The sequence below is a fragment of the Oryctolagus cuniculus genome, chromosome 2, assembly GCF_964237555.1.
Source record: "Oryctolagus cuniculus chromosome 2, mOryCun1.1, whole genome shotgun sequence".
Lineage (NCBI taxonomy): Eukaryota > Metazoa > Chordata > Mammalia > Lagomorpha > Leporidae > Oryctolagus > Oryctolagus cuniculus.
The window spans coordinates 155,149,801-155,170,868 of NC_091433.1; the positions used below are offsets into that span (position 1 = coordinate 155,149,801).

Genomic DNA, 21,068 nt, shown 5'->3' on the forward strand with positions numbered 1-21,068 from the left:
CTCTCTCTTTCTCTCCTTCTATCTTTCTGTAGCTTTTTCAAATAAATAAAAAATACTGAAGAAAAAGAAGAAGGAGGAGGAAGAGGGAGAGGAAGAGGGGGAGGAAGAAGAGGAGGAAGAGGAGAAGGAGGGGAAAGAGAAGTAATAAACTGGGTAGGCGATTGGCCTAGAGTTAAGGTGCTGGTTAAGATGCTTGGGTCCCATATCAGAATATGTAGCTTCAAAACCAGGCTCTGCTGTGGATTCCAGCTTCCTGCTGGGGTAGGCCCTAGGAGGCAGCAGTGATGGCTCAAGTAAGGGTTCTTGACACCCACATAGCTGATCTCCCAGGTTGGCCCAGTCCCAGCCACTGTGAGCATCTGGGGACTGAACCAGCAGATGGGAGTTGTCTATCTCTGTCTCTCAAATAGACAAACAAATAAACATTCAAAAAAGAGAAAAAGTAAGAGTAATGAACTGAATTCCATTCCCCAGCATTGCTGCCCCAGGGGTCCCCAGCAAGTGGGGACCCCCAGCACGGCGGGGACGTCCCAAGCCTCAGTCTTCACCTCCCTCTGGTCCAGCTAGCAGGTGAACCCCTCCTGATGCACCTCCCCTCCTGCCTGGCTCCCGGCTCCCTGGGGCCTCACGGGGACGTGGTCACACTGCCTCAGCCTCTTCTTGACTGCCTTCCCAAGGAACCTAACCAGAGTGCTGTGGGCAGGTGTCCCCACCACTGCCTTCCCCACCCCGGAGCTGTGTCCTGCTTCTCCCCACACAGCTTCCCAGAAGGCACTGGTGGGATATTTCCTCCTAAGTCAAGCCCCTGGCATGGCTAAACCCCTGGGAGATTGTGCCGATACTTCCCAGGCCTTCCTCTGCGTGCGTATTTTACCCTTCTGCAGTTGAGATATGGGGGATGGGGCACCTCCCCTCCTCCAGTGGCAAGCGGGTATGAGGGGCCTCACCTGAGTGACCAACCTCACCCTAGCAGTGTGCGTGGGAGGCTGTCCTGGGGCCAGCCGTACCCTGCGTGCTGGCCTGCCTTCAGGGTGCTCCCAAATGTCGCCTTCCAATTCTGCTTTGTCATTTTAGTCCCCACCTCTGCTTCTGTTGTCACTCTCACCGGCCCCCAAGTCTGAGGGAAGAGCAGAGGAGGCTGGGGACAAGGAAGGGACTGCCCAAGCTCACCCTAGGGGGCAGGTGAGGCCACTGGGGGGCTTGTGTCCACTCCACTTCCCTGCTCGGCCGCCGGCTTCCTCCACCCACCACAACCCCCCAGCCCAGGATGACAGGGAATAGATAAAACTTGATAAAACTTCCTGTCTCCACCTTGCGGCGCCGGCACACCGGGTTCTAGTCCCGGTTGGGGCGCCGGATTCTGTCCCGGTTGCCCCTCTTCCAGGCCAGCTCTCTGCTATGGCCAGGGAGTGCAGTGGAGGATGGCCCAGGTGCTTGGGCCCTGCACCCCATGGGAGACCAGGAAAAGCACCTGGCTCCTGGCTCCTGCCAGGATCAGCGCGGTGCGCCGGCTGCAGCGGCGGCCATTGGAGGGTGAACCAACGGCAAAAGGAAGACCTTTCTCTCTCTGTCTCTCTCTCTCACTGTCCACTCTGCCTGTCAAAAAAATAAAAATAAAAAAAAATAAAAAAATAAAATAAAATAAAACTTCCTGTCTGCCAGCTCTTGTTTGAGACTTCTCCTATATGCCTGATGACTTTATAACCCTACAAGGCCATGGATTGCAGGTACTGCTCACTTTACTGAGTCCCAGAGAGGTCAAGTTCTCTGCTCAAGATCACACAGACCCGCAGGTCAAGCCCAGGCACTGTGACCCCGAAGTCCGTGCCAGCTTGCCTCTATGCTGCCTGTTTCACTTGGCCCTCAGCCCAGCTCTCGGAAGGAGAAAACACTTAGTGGCCCCACCTGATAGACAGGAAACTGGAGCTTTGATGGGCTGGGTAAACTGATGATGGTCGCTCAGCCGGTGAGCGGCAGAGTCAGGACTAAACCCCGACCCGTGGACGGCCAGGCAATCAGAACTCTGGGCTTCCAGGCGGCAGGAGCCCATAGAAGATGCCTGGCTGGGAACCAGAAGGGGCTGGGAGGGGATTCGGCAAGAGAACAGAGGCTGGCCTGGGGCCAAGCGGCTAGGACGCTGGCCGCTGGCTGGGAACAGCATCCCATGTCACAAGGGCTGAGTTCAAGTCTCTGTTCTGCTTCTGACTCACGCTCCCTGCTGAGAACCACCCTGGGAGGCAGCAGTGATGATGGCCTAAGTACTTGGGTCCCTGCCACCCACACAGGAGAGCTGGATGGAGTTCCTGGCTCCTGGCTTGAGCGTGGCCCAGCCCTGTCCATTGTGGGCATTTGTGGGAGTGAACCAGGGGATAGGCAACTCATTCTGTCTCTCAAAATAAGTAAAAACAAACACAAATCCCAAAGAGGCTGCTAACGAGAATTCAGCACTTTCCCCGAGCCAGGAGAAAAGAAATGAACTGGGCAGGGGGCCGGGATGGCCTCGGCTATCCTAAGAGCTGCCCGGGAGTTGGCCTCCCGCCCACCTCCCAGCTTCCTCGGCCCTCATTGAATGTTGAGGACTTGCAATCCCGGCCCACACCGAGCTGTGCCTTGCTTCTGCGTCTGTGTCTCTGCTCAAGCTGTTCCCCCGCCTTCCCCACCCACCTCCCTTCAGCTGGCTGACTCCCACCTACCCAACCGAGCAGCACAGGCGGCCCTCCCCCGGGGAGGCCTGCCCTCACTCCCAGCGCCTGGCCCCAGCATGGTGCTGGGACCTGAGGCTCCGACCTTGCACGCTGGCTGGCTGGGCACGGATCTGCCTCCCCACAGGGCTGGGTGCTCATGCAGCCGTGGCGCGCCCAGTGTCTTTGCATCCGGGGCCTGGCACAGTGCCTGGCAGACACCAGGCACTCAGTGTAAACCGGTGAACAAATGCTGATGCAGTGGGTAAGATGGGGGCAGCAACAGGGACGAGATGCAGCCGGGCACAGGTGCTGTTCTGAGCCAGAGATGAGGCATTGGGCCTGGCACGCCTGCTGTGGCTGTCTCTGTAAGTGCCTACAAGGGGTCTTCAGAAAGCTCACAGGACATGCACGTTAGAGAGAAGATATGCACCGACTTCAAATTAGTTTGCACTGAATTGATGTTTTGATGCTTTCGCCAACTTTGACACTGAATCCTATCTATATGATCAGTTATACACTTAATATGATCACTTTAACACATAAGATGGCATTAATACCACCCAGCTTAATGGGATTTGGAGTCTCATGGCAAGTTTTTAGCTTTACTCTTAGGGTAAGTCTGTGGGAATGTGTGCTAAACTGTACATCTCCTCCATCTCTTATTCCCACTCTTTCCATTTTTTTTAAAGGTTTATTTATTTATTTGAAAGTCAGAGTTACACAGAGAGAAGAAGAGGCAGAGAGCGAGAGAGTGAGAGTGAGAGAGATCGGTCTTCCATTCGATAGTTCACTCCCCAATTGGCTGCAATGGCCAGAGCAAAGCCAGGAGCCAGGAGCTTCTTCTGGGTTTCCCACACAGGTGCCAATAAGAATGCAAATGTCCCAGGATGGCGCCTGCCTTGGGTTCTGCTGGACTGGTCTCCCCAGGTAGAGCTTGCCCCTTGGTGGCCACACCTGGCCCGGGGTCAGTACTTCTCTACCTGAGGAGGAACAGGCTGGCTTCCAGGTCAGTGTAGTGCTGCTCCAGGCATTTTTCTGATGTTCAAGGAACTGCATGGTCACAAGGCAGAGGCCCCTCTGCTCAGGGCATTTAATGGCCTGGCCGCATCTGCGCTGATCACTGCTGGGCTTGGTGGTGCTCAATAAAAATTGTGGGGCCGGCACTGTGGCACAGTGGGTTAAACTGCCATCTGCAACACTGGCTTCCCACATGGACATCGGTTCGAGTCCTGGCTGCTCTACTTCCCATCCAGCTCCCTGTTAATGTGCCTGAGAAAGCAGCAAAAGATGGACCAAGTGCTTGGGCCCGGAATGGAGTTCCTGGATCCTAGCTTCTGCCTGGTCCAGCCCTGGTTGTTGCGGCCATTTGAGGAGTGAACTAGCGGATAGAAGCTCGCTCGCTCTCTCTCTCTCTGCCTCTTTCCTTTTCTTTGTACTCTGCCTTTCAAATAAAATAATCTTTTTTTTTTTTTTTTTTTTTTGACAGGCAGAGTGGACAGTGAGAGAGAGAGACAGAGAGAAAGGTCTTCCTTTTGCCATTGGTTCACCCTCCAATGGCCGCCGCGGCCAGCGCGCTGCGCTGATCCGATGGCAGGAGCCAGGTGCTTCTCCTGGTCTCCCATGGGGTGCAGGGCCCAAGTACTTGGGCCATCCTCCACTGCACTCCCGGGCCACAGCAGAGAGCTGGCCTGGAAGAGGGGCAACCGGGACAGAATCTGGCGCCCCGACCGGGACTAGAACCCAGTGTGCTGGCGCCGCAAGGCGGAGGATTAGCCTAGTAAATCTTAAAAAAAATATATAGGAATGTTTGGTAGGAAGTCAGAAATGAGCTTGTGTGTGTGTGACAAAGGCCTAAGGAATTGATATCTACAGTAGCCCAGCATCTCAAAGTCATCCCAGGTGCATTCCAGGTGCAGCCTAGTATCTGCACTTCAAAGTCCCACCCAGATCCGATGACCTTCCAGGGGGTCCTGCCCTTCTACCTGGCCTGATAAACACCCTTCTTCTAAGGCGGGGCGACCCCAGCCAGGCTTTCCCTGTCTGATAACTTCAGGGGGTAAAACTCAGAAAAGAATTTTTCATATTTACACCCAAGGAGGAGGAGAAGGAGAAGGGGAGGGAAAAGGCGGGAAGGCAAGACCCGTCCCCTTAAAACCCCAGCCTAAAAGTGAACTGCACACTCTCTCTCAGGCCCTGTCTGGAGAGGTGCCCATCCGTTCTCACGGATGTCCCTACCCTAATAAACCTGCTAGTTCACTTTCCACTGCTCTGTCTCATGCCTGAATGCTTTCTTGTGTGAAGACAAGGACCCTTCGCTTCTCCGCTTCTCCGGTAACAGGAAGCCACTGTTTGGGTTAAAGCTCTGTACTGGGCCCCAACAACCAGACTAAAAACCAAAAGGAGTCACTCCTGCTCAAGATTCCTGTCACCAAGCTGAAACCTGTTTATCTGAGCTTCTGAAAGCCAGGATCACAGAGGTAACAGCCCACTGTTTCACACAGGCCAGTTTCAATCAAGCTCCCTCTGCTTCAGACCTTACACAAAACACACACACAGAGGGGAGGTATTAGACTCAGGGGATAGGTTCCCATGTCTGGGGGGCCTGGTTCAAGTCGCTGGTCCAGCTTCCTGCTGACGCATACCAAGGGAGGTAGTGGGTGATGGCTCAAGTATTCAAAGTATCTCGCTTTCCCTGTCTCTCTGCCTTTCTAATAAAATGAAGATTTCAAAAATTTGTTCAAATAAAAAATGTGAACCTGAGGTGATCTGATTGTTAACTAATCAGTAATTTGACTATTCTTCTGCCTCCCTGTCCTTTCATTACAAGGAAAGTAACTTTGAGATGCAATTTACTTGTTTTCATTTCTAATTTAAAAAAAATTATTTATCTGAAAGGCAGAGTTACAGAAAGAGAGAGAGAGAGAGAGAGATCTTCCATTCCCTGGTTCTCTCTCCAAAGGAGAGAGTCATGTAGGAAGTTAGAAATTAGCCTGTGTGTGTGTGTGTGTGTGTGTGTGTGAGGGGCCTGCAGAGCACAGCACCTGCAGCAGCTCACCCTGGAAGCCGCCCAGGGTTTCACATTTGCAAGTTCTGCCCAGACCCTGATAACTTTCCAGGTGGTCTCATTCCTTCCCCCAAGGAAAGCTCCCCAAGACACTCCTCGCTCCTCAGCACCAGGTGGGCTACCTTGCCTGATGACATGGAGCCTTCCTCCAAGAGGCACCTAAGGGGACTCCTCTGCCAGGTGCCAGGACGGCCCTCCAGTCTTTTTTTTTTTTTTTTTTTTTTTTTTGACAGGCAGAGTGGACAGTGAGAGAGAGACTTTTCCTTTTTTCCGTTGGTTCACCCCGTAATGGCCGCTCCGAAGCCAGGTGCCTCTCCCACGTGGGTGCAGGGCCCGAGCACTTGGGCCATCCTCCACTGCCTTCCCGGGCCACAGCAGAGAGCTGGCCTGGAAGAGGGGCAACCAGGACAGAATCTGGTGCCCAGACCAGGACTAGAACCCGGTGTGCCGGCACCGCAAGGCGGAGGATTAGCCTAGTGAGCCATGGTGCTGGCTGGCCCCCCAGTCTAACACTGAGGGGGTAATGAGAAAAGTGGGCCCTTCCCTTATACGCCACAGTATGAACAAAGACCGCACGCGCTCTCAGCTCTTTGCTGAGCCACCCGCCTGGCTTGTCGGTGTATTCTCTCCATTCAGCCGTGTGACCTTGCTTTCCCCCAGTCTGAGTGACTGGACACTCTCTTGTGCCTTCCGTTCTGACGAATGCCCTATCCCAAATAAAACCTGGCTACTTTGCTCTCTGTCTCATGCCTGAATTCTTTCTTGCACAAAGACAGGAACCCACTACTCATCTCCAGTAACAGCCGCAGTGGCCAGGGCTGGGCCAGGCGGAAGCCAGAGGCCTGGGGCATTGACGTCATCTTCTGCTGCTTTCCCAGGTGCATTAGCAGGGAGCTGCATCAGAAGTGGAGCAGCCAAGACTCAAACCGGTGTCCATATGGGATACTGGCACTGCAGGCAGCGGCTTAATCTGCTATACCATGGTACTGGCCCCTACTTCTTTTATTTTTAAGATGTATTTATTATTTGAAAGGCAGGGAGAGAGAGAGTGCGTGTGCAATTCTGCCACAATGCCAGTCCCCTATTTTTACTTTCTTCAGCTTTTCTCTGTCTATAAAACCAACTTTTTCTGCTTGGCCTGTCAGAACACTGATTCCATTTTATGGAGTGAAGAGTTGCCAGACTCTAGAATAAAAAATAAAGCCAATTAAGATCTTTAAACTAAAATGTTGCCATGTGTTTCTTTGACAATGGTGGCAAAGGTTCTTCAAGTATTGGCCACGGTCTGAGATCCTGGCTGGGCTGAGTGGTTCCGGAGGTGAGAATTGATGCTGGGAGATGATTTCTTATCTATTTTACTCAATAGCCATATACCTAAAATGTCATTTCCACATGTAGTAGATACAAAAAATCACGGAGACACTTTACATGTTCTTTCACAACCTTTGAGATCTAATGTGAATTTTATTTTACTGTATTTTATACTTAGAAAGCATCTCAGTCTGGACTAGCCACATTTTAAGGGCTCAACAGCCACCTGTAGTGAGTGGCTACCATACTGGACAGCTCCATGTGGGAAAAAATATCCATCTCTCCTGTCTGAGTTCTTAACTGATGCCCTTCAACAGAAGATTCACAAGAAGAAAAAAAAAACAACAGAGTTTATTAAAGTACCTTTATATATAAGGGAGATGCCCAGAGAAATGAGTAAATCTCTATAAAGTGGCTTAGAATTCAGCCTCAGGTTCCATCTTTGCTTGACGAGGGGTAACCAGGAAAAGCATGGTGAACAGGCCACGGCTTGTTAGGCAGATGTAACTCAGCGCCTTCCTCCACTTACAAGAGTTCCGTGTGACTTAGTCATCTTTCTCTTCCTCCTACAGAGAGGAGATACCCTTACAAATAGAGTTCCTTTATAGATGTGAGTTCCCCTTACAAAAGGGTAACGTCTACTCTGGTTCAGAACTTCTATGTCTGCCATTTCTCAAAATAATCAGCTGAAAATAATCCTTATGCCAGAGTGCTATATTTTGAGGTGGCACATTCTGGTCTCCTCCATTCTTTGGAGTGGTTTATTTTTGGTCTTCTACAATAGGAATAGACCATGATAGGACACCCACTGTACAACCCAGTGATACCAGTACCGCTGGCCTCACGTAGTGTCTGAAATCCCCACCAGCAGCCACTCGTACTGATGAAAGTGTAATTTCCAGAAGGCACATTGCCATCCGGGAAAAAAAAACCAGCATTAAGCCAGTAGACCACACCATTACCACAACAGTCATTGGGAGCCATGATGGCAGGGGCCGGGGAGGGGCTGCCATGACGTTAGTCCCGGCCTCAGTAACCTAGGGAGGGCTGGGTCCTTAAAGGCAATGAGTTCCGTTTACGTCTTCTTAGCCCAGGTGACTGCTTTGAAAGCTCTGTGCTTTCAAAAGGTGTGTAGGGATGGGCATTTGGTACAGCAACTAGGGTGCCCATGCTTCAGATCAGAGTGTTAGGGCTTGATATCTGCCTCTGCTCCTATGCCAGCTTCCTGCTAATGTAGACCCCAAGAGGAAGCAGATGATGGCTCAGGGACTTGGGTCCTTGCTGCCCACCTGGGAGACCCAGATGGCGTTCCAGGCTCCCGACTTCAGCCTGGCCCAGCCCTGGCTGTTGCAGGCATCTAGAGTGAGCAGGCAGAAGACAGAGATCTGTTTCTCTCTCTCTCTCTCCCCTTCTTTTTCTCCCTGCCAATCTACTTTTCAAAAATGTAGGTCAATCTTTTAAAATAAGCAAACAAGTAAATAAAAATTAAAGAAAGTCTCAAAACTTGGAAAGACAGCAAAGGACCTGCCACCATTCTTTCCAGGGTTGTACCAGGCTTTGTCTGGAAGGACCACCCAAGGGCTATCTGATTGCCAGGGGCATGGGCCTTTGTTTGACTTATTACTCTACTGATTATTTTACTAGAAGACTAACTTGCAGAAAATGAATCTTGTCCTATAGAGACAATTCTACCTGTCCCTTAGGGAAGATCACCTCAAAGGTAACAGCTAATGTAGGCCATTAAGTAGCTTGATATCTAAATAAGCAGATTTTAGCAAATGTTCTTTTAGCCACTGTGAAGGCTAAAAAAAAAAGCTCTTTGGACTAGTCTTTCTTACTGGTTCCCTCATTAATGAATAAATATTTGACATGTTCTCTTTCTCAAGATTTGCATCAGATTCATATTTTTAACTCTGTACATTATACTTTCTCAGTAAGGTTGGCAAATTTTATTCTGTTAAGTAAAAGCAGAAAAGGAAAATTTATGCCATCTACTATCTTCATAAAAGTAAAAATATTTAATAGAAAAAAAGGGAAGTCTACAGTGGGGGGGGAGGGGTGAAGGACAACATGTAAATGGGTGGTGTAGGGGACCAGACTGTGCCAGCCTAAAATATACCTCTTTGGCATAAGGATTATTTTAAGCTGATTATTTTGAGAAACAGCAGACACAGAAGAAGCTCTGAAAACACAGTAGACATGCCCCTTTGTAAGGGAAATGTATATCTATAAAGAAAATTCCCTTTGTTTCCCACTGAGGATATGAGGGAAACATTGGGAGAGTTCAGAAAGGACAAAAGGTCTTGCCATGCTGCGTCCTGTCCAGCGGATGCCAACCAGCTGTGCTTTTTGTAAACTGATTCCAGTGCGCATGTGGCTTACCTGGTGTGGATGCAGGCTCTTTGACTTCTTTGAACCATCTGTAGCATTGTGATGGTTCCCTTCTTGATGAATGAATTCAAGTCTCTGAAATTGTATGTTTGTTGAGTGCCATGGTTTTACCTGTAATAATCTTCCGAGAGTGACCAGCCATAGAACCCCACAAAGGGAATGGCTTTATCAGTTTTGGAAAACCATACAGAGGGAGGGGCTGAGAGATCTCAGTGAGGAAGAGAATCCAAGAATGAGTTGAATAAATAGGTCAGATTAATCTGAGTATCAAGTCTCATTTATTTATTTGAAAGGCAGACTGACAGATCTTTCATGAGCCAGTTTACTCTCCAAATGCCTACAACAGGCACAGTTGGGCCAGGCTGGAGCCAGGAATCGGAAATTCCATCTGGGTCTCTCATGTAGGTGGCAAGGACAAAAGTCCTTGGGTCATCAACTGCTACCTCCCAGGGTCTGCATTGGAGGAAGCTAGAATTGGAAGCAGAGCTGAGACTCAAACCTAAGCACTCTGGTAGGGAATGTGGGTGTCCCAAGTGGTGCTTTAACTGCTGGGCCAAACGCCCACCCTGAATACCATTCTTCATTGAGCACCTACTGCAAACCCTTAGCCAGATATCAGGAGGGGTTGGTGGTCTTGAGAGTAGTGATCAGGACTTGTCCTGCAGGGCTCACCTTGCCTGTCCCTGAGCCTCCCATCCAGGTCCCCTGTTCCGTAGTCTGAGGGCCAGGTGCGGGGTGACTGGAGCCTTTTGGGTATCAGAGGTGTTGTAGGAAGGAAATCTGTGCTGGAGTCACCCCTCTTCAAACAGAGGCCACTTGAATCTTGTAAACAAGACAGAAACTGTGCTTGTCCAGAAAAGCTGTGGACAACAGGGACCGTTTTCTTCACCCCTGAATAAGCTTGTTCTAGTACAAACAGAGGCGGCAGTTATTGGACCCATTAACTTTCCTAATCTCTTTCATTGCAAGCCCGGGCTTCTGTTGCTCTGTCCCAGAGGTCATGGTGCTGGCACTGACAGGGATGCTCTGGGGGGCTGACTGTGCTTGGGCAAGGCCTGGGAAGGACGAGGAGGGCGCCCAGAATCAAGCAGACCAGAGGGAGCGTGCGCAGGCCTTCCTGAGGCAGCCGTGTGTGCACATGTATGTATGTGTGTGTGTGTGCGCACGCGTGTGTGTGTGTGGTGGGGTGGAATGAGGAACGGAGCGGTGGGGAGAGTGATTTCCAGGCGGATTGCATTCCCCTTGGAAATAACTAATGCATGACAGCTTGCTGGTTTGGTGTTACCTTCAGTATGCAGTTTTGTATGATGAAGCAGCAAAGTTGATGTAGAGAAATGGTTTATTTGGCTCATGGTTTTGGGGGTTCAAGTGTAAGTTCTGGTGGCCTCACAGGTCTGGGTTCTGATGAGGATAGTGGATGACGATGGCAAAGCCTGTGCAGGGTAAAGAGCTGGTACAGTTCCAGGAAGCAGAGAGAGCAGTGGGGCCCAGACTCTGGCTTTCCTAACAACCCTCTCATGAGAGCCACCTTCTGTGGGCACACCCCCAGGGGCCCGAGAACCCCTTGCCAGGCCCCACCTCTAAAGCACCCTAACTGAATTGTTTCCTCTTACTTCCATTAACTTATGACTGTGCTGTAAAAGTCCTGAATGAGTTTGGGGGACAACTCCTGTTCAAACTAGAGCCCTATTCTCTCGAGAGACTAAGTGAAGAGAAAACTACTTCCGTTTCTTTTTCTTGAGCATGCAGTATGTGTATAGAGGGAAGGACTTTGGGTACCCAGCCCCACTGCCAGATACACCACTACTGGGCCAGATTACCCAGGGGGAAGATCAAGGGGAGAGATTTAAGGACTATGGTGAATGGAGAGGAAGGGAGTGTTGGCCTCGTGGGGGCTGGGGCAACACAGCAATAACCAGGCAATAGCAGGGCAGGTGGGGCAGCCCTGGGAGGCTGAGACCTCAGGGAATCCAAGTGAACCTGGTATTAAAAAATGTATGTTGGGGCTGGCGCTGTGGTACAGTGGGTGAAGCCATTGCCTGCAGTGCTGACATCCCATATGGGTGCTGGTTCAAGTCCTGGCTGCTCCGCTTCCAGTCCAGCTCTCTGCTATGGCCTGGGGAAGCAGTAGAAGATGGCCCAAGTCCTTGGGCCTCTGTACCTGTGTGGGAGATCCAGAGAAAGCTCCTGGCTCCTGGCTTCAGATCAGCACAGCTCTGGCTGTTTTGGCCATTTGGGGAGGAAACCAGTGGATAGAAGATTTTTCTCTTTTCTTTTCTCTTCTTTTCTCTCCTCTCCTCTCCTTTCCTCTCCTCTTCTCCCCTCTCTCCTCTTTTTTCTTTTTCTTTCTCTCTCTCTCTCTCTCTCTCTCTCCTCTCTCTCTCTCTCTCTCTCTCCTCTCTCTCTCCTCTCTCTCTCTCTGTAACTCTGGCTCTCAAATAAAATCTTTTTTAAAAAGAGTTATATATCTTGTAAATAAGGCAAAGAGGCTGCATCCTGTACTTTTGGAGGCAGGTGTTGTGGCATAGAGGGTAAATCTGCTGCCTGTGATGCCTGCATTCCATATGGGTACAGGTTCAAGTCCCAGCTGCTCTACTTTGGATCCAGCTCCCTGCTAATGCACCTGGGAAACAGCGGAAGATGCCCAAGTGCTTGGGCCCCTGCACCCATGTGGAAGACTCGGATGAAGTTTCTGGCTCCTGGCTTCCGAATGGCCTAGCTCCAGCCATTGTAGCCAATTTGGGGGTGAACCACTGAATAGAAGATCTCTGTCTCTCCATCTATCTCTCTGCCTTTGAAATAAATAAATAAATCTTAAAATAAATAAATACAAAGATTTCTTTTAATTTTTGAGGAGAAAAGGCTATCATTTGGCTTTGCTGTTTACTGTTATGTGCTCAGACTCTATGAAGTTAATACGTTAACCCACAGATTTGTATGCAGCAAAAGTGCAGTGTGGGGCCGGCACCATGGCTCACTTGGTTAATCCTTTGTCTGCAGTGCCGGCATCCCATATGGGCGCCAGGTTCTAGCCCCGGTTCCTCCTCTTCCAGTCCAGCTCTCTGCTGTGGCCCGGGAGGGCAGTGGAAGATGGCCCAAGTGCTTGGGCCCTGCATCTGCAAGGGAGACCAGGAAGAAGCAGTTGGCTCCTGGCTTTGGATCGGTGCAGTGCTGGACGTAGTGGCCATTTGGGGAGTGAACCAATGGAAGGAAGACCTTTCTCTCTGTCTCTCTGTCTATAACTCTACCTGTCCAAAAAAAAAAAAAAAAAAAAAGTGCAGTGCATCAGCAGGAAAAACAAAAAACAAAAAAATAAAATCCAGTCATTTGCAATAAAATGGATGAATCTGGAAAATATCATACTGAGTGAAATAAGCCAGTCCCAAAGGGACAAATATCATATGTTTCCCTGATCTGTGACAACTGACATAGCACCTAAAAGGAAACCTGTAGAAGTGAAATTGACACTATGAGAAGCAATGACTTGGACAGCCCTTGTCTTGACTGTTGAGGAACGGTTTATTATGTTATTTTTTTTATTATCTTTTTCTACTTAATACCATTGGTTGAACTCTTAACATAGAATTAATCATAGGTGTATAAATTCAACTGAAAACAGACCCAGTAAAAAATAAGAGTTGGGCGGGGGCAGGTGCTGTAGTGTAGCAGGTTAAGCCACAGCCTGCAGTGCCGGCATCCCATATGGGTGCCCGTTCTAGTCCCTGCCGCTCCACTTCTGATCCAGCTCTCTGCTATGGCCTGGGAAAGCAGTGGACAATGGCCCAAGGCCTTAGGCTCCTGCACCTGCATGGGAGACCTGGAAGAGGCTCCTGGCTCCTGGCTTCGGATTGGCGCAGCTCTGGCCATTGCGGCTATTTGGGGAGTGAACCAGCAGATGGAAAACCTCTCTCTTTTGCTCTCTCTCTCTCTCTCTGCCTCTCCTTCTCTCTATGTAACTCTTTCAAATAAATAAATAAACCTTTAAAAAAAAAAGAGTGGGAATAAGAGATGGAGGAGATGTACAGTTTGGCACACATTCCCACAGATTTACCCTAAGAGTAAAGCTAAAAACTTGCCGTGAGACTCCAAATCCCATTAAGCTGGGTGTTATTAATGCCATCTTATGTGTTAAAGTGATCATATTAAGTGTATAACTGATCATATAGATAGGATTCAGTATCAAAGAGATCACATAAATAAGACCAAGTGTCTGGTAATAACAATAGATAGAATTAAAAAGGAGAGAATGTTCCAACATGGGAAGCAGGCCACACAGCAGACTCATAGAATGACAAATGGCCTAAACAGCACTCTGACCTCAGAATCAGCCCTTAATGCATTTAGATCTGGCTGAAAAGCCCATGAGAGTATTTCAGACATGGAAAGCCAAGACATAGTGGCAAAAAATGTTCTGCATGAAGGATCTCTGTGAGAGAGACCCCAGTGGAAAGAAGGGGCCATCAAAGAAGGAGGTTCCTTTCTCTGAAGGGAGGAGAGAACTTCTACTTTGCTTATGGCCCTGTGTAATACTTATGGAGTTTGTGGCAGCTCATGTCAAGAGCCTCGGGTGATCACTGACTTCATACATAAGAATGTTAATTGTTTTTTTATAGAAAGCTTTTATTTAATAAATATAAATTTCATAAGTAAAGTGTTAATTGTCAAATCAACAACAGGAGTCACTGTGCACTTATTCCCATGTAGGACCTCTGTCTTTAATGAGTTGTACTATGAGAATTAACTGTAAAACTTGGTTTCAAACAGTACTTTATACTTTGTGTGTTTCTGTGGGTGTGAGTTATTAAAATATTCACTTAGTATAGAGTTTGTTTCTGTATGTAAACTTAATTAAAAATGAATCTTAATGAAGAATGGGTTGGGAGAGGGAATAGGAGGTGGGATGGGAGTGGAGGTGGGAGGGTGGGTATTGTGGGAACAAACACTATATTCCTAAAGCTGTACCTGTGAAATTTGTATTCATTAAATAACAGTTTTCTTAAAATAAAAAAGAAAAGAAAATCACCCTAAAGGTGGGTATTTTTTTAAGTTGTCTATAACATTTGATAAATTTAACTAAAAAGGAAAAAAAAAAAGTGCAGTGAGTTATGTATGGCATGAAACATAACACCAAAGGTTGACACTGTGCCATTGGCCTTTAATCAGTTTATATGTAGAAAAGATCAAATTCATTCTAATGTTTTGTTATTAAATTGTCTATAAATATGCAATTTCTTAAAAGGTATTTATTTAATCTTTATTTATTTGAAAGGCAGAGAGATGGAAACAGAGCGATCTTCTATCTGCTAGTTCATCCCTCCAATGCCTGCAACAACTGGGGCTGGGACAGGCTGAAGCCGGGAGGGGCTGGAAGGCAATCCGCAGCTCCCACATGGGTGGCAGGGACCCAGCTACTTGCTCTGTCACCTGCTGCGTTGCAGGGGGTGTACTAGTAGAAAGCTAGAATTGGGAACAGAGTGGAGACCCAGACCCAGGCGCTCTGATGCGGGGTGCAGGCCTCTGAACAGCCCCTCAACCACTTTGCCAAATGCCCACCCCCAAACGCTGCTCACTATGTAAACTTCCCATTTTGAGATTACAGATTCACACACAGTTGTAAGAAGTCATGAGACATCCCACATACCCTCTGCTTAGTGTCCCCAGGGGTAACATCCTGTGGACCATGGGACGATATCACAGCTGGGGCTGGCACAGACAAGGTCCAGGTGCAAGACAGCTCCATCAGCGCAGGGACTCCTTTCGCAGCCTCCCCCCACCCCATTCCTTCCCTCTCCACCAGGACAAGGACTCTCTCCTTGACCACCTTGCAGGCAGGCTCCTCCCAGGCCTCTCCTCAACCAGTTCCTGACCTCCCTGATTCCCTGTCCATCTTTGCCGATTCCAGTTAGAATCCTGTTAACAACAGGCTAGCCAGAGCCTCCCCTTGCACACCTGGCCACACCTCTTATGCTTTCATTCCCATGTTGACGTCTGATCGCTGCCTTCAGCAAGAATCCCGTTCTGTCTGTTTAACCAGAATCCCCTCTACCACCGGTGCTTCCTTCCAGTAATTTTCCATCCGCTGACCCCCTCCTCTGCTCTGCGACCAGAAATCCCCTCTTGTCCGTGTTGTATTTGGAACTGAGCCCAGGTCTGTACTGAGGTCTCTCTCCAATGGCGATGGTTCTGTGTGAAATCTGACTTTACTGCTCTGAGGATTGTCTAGCTCCATTTTTAAAAGTTATCTTTATTTATTAGAAAGGCTGAACACAGTTACAAATAGACAGAAGAAAAATCTTCCATTTGCTGGTTTACTCCCCAAACAGCCAAAGCTGGGCCAAGCTGAAGCCAGGAGCCCGGAACTCCATTTGAGTCCCCCACATGAGTGACGGGGCCCAAGTACTTGAGCCACCGTCTGCTGTCTGCCAAGATGTGCATTAACAGCTCTCAAGACATCACACCTTCCCTGGCCCCTCAAAGGTTCTTTTAATCAAGCTTAACACAGGGGCCAGCACCACAGTGCGGTGGGTTAAGCTGTAGCTTGTGACACTGGCATCCTGTATAGGAGCACAAATTCATGTCCTGGCTGTTCCACTTTTGACCCAGCTCTCTGCCAATGTGCGTGGGAAAGCAGCAGAGGATGGCCCAAGCACCTGGGCCCCTGCCACCAACGTGGGTGACCCTGATGAAATTACTGGCTCTTGGCTTCAACTTTTTTTTTTCGTTTTTCTTTTTCTTTGACAGGTACAGTTATAGACAGTGAGAGAGAAAGACAGAGAGAAAGGTCTTCCTTCCATTGGTTCGTCCCCCAAATGGCCGCTATGGCCGGGGCTACACCGATCCGAAGCCAGGAGCCAGGTGCTTCCTCCTGGTCTCCCATGAGGGTGCAGGGCCCAAGCACTTGGGCCATCCTCCACTGCCTTCCTGGGTCACAGCAGAGAGCTGGACTAGAAGAGGAGCAACCAGGATTAGAACCCGGTGCCCATATGGGATGCAGGCGAAGGATTAACCAAGTGAGCCATGGCGCCGGCCCCTCTTGGCTTCAACTTGGCTCAGATCTGGCTGTTATAGGCATTTGGGGAATGAATCGGCAGGTAGAAGATCTCTGCCTCTCTCTCTGTCACTCTGCCTTTCAAATAAATAAATCATCTCAAAAACAACAACAAAAAAGACTTAACTTCACACTTTTTCCCTCATTAAAAAAAATTTTTTTTTGACAGGCAGAGTGGACAGTGAGAGAGAGAGACAGAGAGAAAGGTCTTCCTTTGCCTTTGGTTCACCCTCCAATGGCCGCCGCGGCTGGCACGCTGCGGCCTGTGCACCACGTTGATCCGATGGCAGGAGCCAGGTACTTATCCTGGTCTCCCATGGGGTGCAGGGCCCAAGCACTTGGGCCATCCTCCACTGCACTCCCTGGCCACAGCAGAGAGCTGGCCTGGAAGAGGGGCAACCAGGACAGAATCCGGTGCCCTGACCGGGACTAGAACCTGGTGTGCTGGCGCCACAAGGTGGAGGATTAGCCTAGTGAGCCGTGGCACCGGCCCCTCATTAAAATTGAACAAAATCTTCAGCATGCATCTGTTTTCCATTTGAATTAATCCTTTTTAGACTTTGAGAATCACTTTGATATTGGGAAGGCCCAAAGTTTGAAAGCTGGGTGTTATACACTTTCAGCGCCACGTTTTGTCCCCAGAATCCTATGTTAATGTTGCCAAAAGCACGGGAACTTCATCCAAGCATGGATTTTGGAGGTGGTACCTTTGGGAAGGTCTCAGATTGGATTGTGCCATTAGGGATAAGTCCCCAGGATTGAATTCTGATGGCTTCATAAGACCAGAGACAAATACATGTACTTCTTGAAGAGGCAGACTCAAAGAGGACTTATGGTGGACATAAATTTACAGAGGCGCACCTCCTCTTCTATCATGAGGACAAAGTTGATCACAAAAAACAACTGTAGATGCTTATCAGCCTGGAGATGGCACCAGAGCAATCTACATAACACAGCTCACTAACTGGCCTTACCCTACCGCCCTATTTGCCCATGTATTTGCCATCCCATGCTTTGCTGCCTCTATAGACCCAGGTCCTTTTGTCCTGTCTCTAAAAATTGAATCACTCTGCCTATGCCAGAGTCCTAAGCCACTTTGCTTGGAGTTGCTTTCCTGGAATTTTCTGCCCTACACATATGTGGTATACATGTTCATAAGCTTAGGCTTGGTTTTCTCTTCATCTCTGTTCTGTATGTGGGAAAATTATTTTTTCTTCTTCTACAATTTTACACTGTAGATAAACCAGAGTTTTATTTTTTAAATTGTCATTGTTTTGCTGACCTTTTTATGTTTGTTTATTTTCATCTACTTGAAAGGCAGAGAGACAGAAAGAGAGAGAGAAGGCCAGACTGAAGCCAGGAGCCAGGAACTCCATCTGGGCCTCCCACGTAGGTGGCCAGGGCCCAGGCAGCTGCGCCATCCTCCACTGCCTTCCTAGGGTACATCAGCAGGGGGCTAGATCAGAAGCAAGGGGTAGCCAGACCTGAGCTAGCATTCTGGTTGTCCAATGAGGTGGCTTAACCTGCTGTGTCACAACACCTGTCCCTACACAGATGTTTAATCATTCACCTCTTCAAGAGCTTGCGAAGTGCTTAGTTTTTGGCTACTATAAATATAATGCTGCTATGAAAATTCCTACAGTTTAGTTGTGAACTAAGTTTTCATTTCTCTAGAATAAATGCCCAGGAGTGTGCATGATAGGTTGGATGGTAGCTTCATATTAGTTTTATAATAAACTGCCAAGCCATTTTCCCAGAATGGCTATGCCATCTTGTATTCCTGCCGTCAGTGTATTAGGGACCCAGTATCTCCTCATCCTCACCAGTGTTTGGTTTTAATGAGACAGGCAGTGGAGGGAGGAGTCAAGTCACCTGGTGATAGTCCTACAGGAAATGGGTTTAGTTCCCCTTGCTCTGAAGATAAACAGACTCCCTGCCTGGCCCAGGCTCATCCCAGCTGGGGGGCCAAGGCTGACCTAGGTGGACCTATGGCTCCTGTACATGCATTGTGCAGCTGGAGCCAGTAGCTGGATTCCAGGAAATCTCTACCAACTTCCCAGAAAAAAAAATGAGTATTCCTCCATCGTAGTCAAATGTGCCTCCCCGTTCACAATGTGAAACAGCACAGAGACGGACCCTCTCCCCTCGCAGACCCCACCCTGTGGCAGAGTGTGCACTTTGCTCTCTCAACTCAGTGCTTGCTGCTTGCTGCTCACTGTTCTCTGAGTGGCTCTTGAATTCCTTCTTGAAGTGGAGTTGAGGACCAGGGCACGGGGCAGCGCCTGCTGTCTGAGGCTGACATAGGCAGGTAGCTGGTGAGGCGAGGGGAACTGGGGACTCTCAGCATCCACGCGCACTGCCCCAAACCCACCCCTTCCACACCACACAGCTGCCAGGGCTACAAGGGACAGAAACACCCAACATAGCCACAGCCTTGGCACCCCTACTCTCCCTTCATGTGCCTGATGTCATGAGACTCCCAAGATCTCCCAAAAGGGGGCGGGGACTCCATCCTATTTGACTATTCAACTAGGACCTGCCAGGCACCACCCCTTTTCTTATGAGACGCTGACCCCGATGTGTGTTCATCTGCAACACTCATTTTCTCCTGGGACTGCTCACACTTCTGAGTGTGTCCTTTCCATTTGTCTTCAAATAAGTCTTGCTAGGGCTGGTGTGGTGGCGTAGCGGTTAAGCTGCTGCCTGCAGTGCTGGCATTCCATATGGACACCAGTTCGAGTCTGACTGCTCCACTTCTGATCCAGCTCTTTGTTATGGCCTGGGAAAGCAGTAGAAGATGGTCCAAGTCCTTGGACCCATGCACCCACATGGGAGACCCAGAAGAAGCTCCTGGCATCGGATCGGCTCAGCTCTAGTCACTGCAGACAACTGGGGAGTAAACCAGCGGATGGAAGACCTCTTTCTCTCTCTCCCTGCCTCTCCTTCTCTTTTGTGTAACTCTTTCAAATAAATTTAAAAAAAAATAAGTCTTGCTTTCCTGCTCACATCTATCTACATCTCCTCCTTTAATCCTTTCACACAGGAAGACAAGAACTTGGACCACATTTGGCCAGGCTCTGTCCCACAGCAATGCCACTGTCATTAGCCATCCTGATAGGTGAGCAGTAATACCTCACTGTGGTCTTTTTTTTTTTTTTTAAGATTTTTATTTATGTGAAAGTCATAGTGACTGGGGCCAGTGTTGTGGCATAGCAGGTAAAGCCACCACCTGCGATGCCAGCATCCCATATAGATGCTGGTTTGAGTCCTGGCTGCTCCAAAATACACACACACACACACACACACACACACACACAATTTATTTGAAAGGCAGTTACAGAGAGGGAGGGAGACAAAGAGAAATCTTCCACCTGCTGATTCACTATCCAAATGACCACAATAGCCAGGGCTGGGGCCAGACCAAAGCCAGCAGTGAGGAGCCAGGAGCTTCTTCCAGGTCTGTCATGTGAATACAGGGGCTCAAGGACTTTGACCATCTTCTGCTGCTTTCCCAGGCACACTAGCAGGGAGCTGAATCACAAATGGAACAGCCAGGGCTGGAATTGGCAGCCACATGGGATGCCAGCGTTGCAGGCAACAGCTTTTACCCACTACTCCACGGTGCCAGCCCCTGGTCTCCCACATGGTGTCAAGGGCCAAAGACCTGGGCCATCCTCCTCTGCCTCCCAGGCACGTTAGCAGGGAGCATGAGCCAGAACTCATACCAGTGCTCATATGGGAAGCTGGTGTCTCAGGATAGGGGCTCCACAATGCTGGCCCCCATCTTAGTCTGCATTTTCCCAATGACAATGACACTGAACTTCTTTTTGTGCTTCTTTGCCATCTGCCTACCTATCTTCATCGGAGAAATGGCTCTTCATGATTTTTCTCCATTTTCTAACTGAATAGTGAAAGCATAAGTAAAGTGAATACATTTTCTCTTTTCTCATTCAGCTTAACAAAAGCTAACTGCTGACTCTGTGGCTAGCCAGACCTCTATTTAACTCAACAACTAATGATAGCTTAAGAAATACAGGGACTAAGGGCAGGGAAATGGCTAGAATTGGAGTCCTTAGACTCGGAAGGGATTTGTGACCAGCAACCCAATGCCAAAGGAGCCACTACCTGGCAAGGACTTTACAACCACCGATAACCGTCAGGGGCCAGCACAGCGGAGACCGCAGCACAAGCAGTTTCAGAGTGATCTGCTTTCCATGAACTGTGCACATTATCCTCCTTCCGCTCCAGCAACTCCCCCTTCCTCATCTGAAAGAGCGCCTGCTAACCTACAAAGGGGGAGAAGCACTTTTTTGAGACAGAAGTATCTGCTCTTCCCCCCAGGATGCTAGCCTCTTGAATAAACTAATTTCTGTGTAGCCGCTCTTGTTTCTCGTGAGCTGGCCTTGTTCTGGCATCAGCAGTCCCTCCCTCAAGGTTTGAGAGTTCTTTATGTATTCCAGATGTCTTTTGTTGGACATGTGTTATGCAAACACGCTCTCCCAGTTTGCAACTTGTCTCTCCATCTTCCCAATAGGGTCTTAGCAGAGAAAACCGGTTTAATGAGGTCCAG

At 49.0% G+C, this 21,068-nt stretch overlaps 1 long non-coding RNA gene across 1 annotated transcript in view; it reads right to left on the reverse strand.

Annotated features, from left to right (window-relative positions):
- Positions 1–5,647: 5,647 nt before the first annotated feature.
- The window catches only part of LOC138848627 (uncharacterized), a 30,780-nt gene continuing 15,359 nt past the window's right edge, over positions 5,648–21,068 (reverse strand). The window contains exon 4 of the long non-coding RNA XR_011386655.1: positions 5,648–7,625. This is a non-coding gene — a long non-coding RNA (uncharacterized lncRNA). The remainder of the gene's footprint in view (positions 7,626–21,068) is intronic.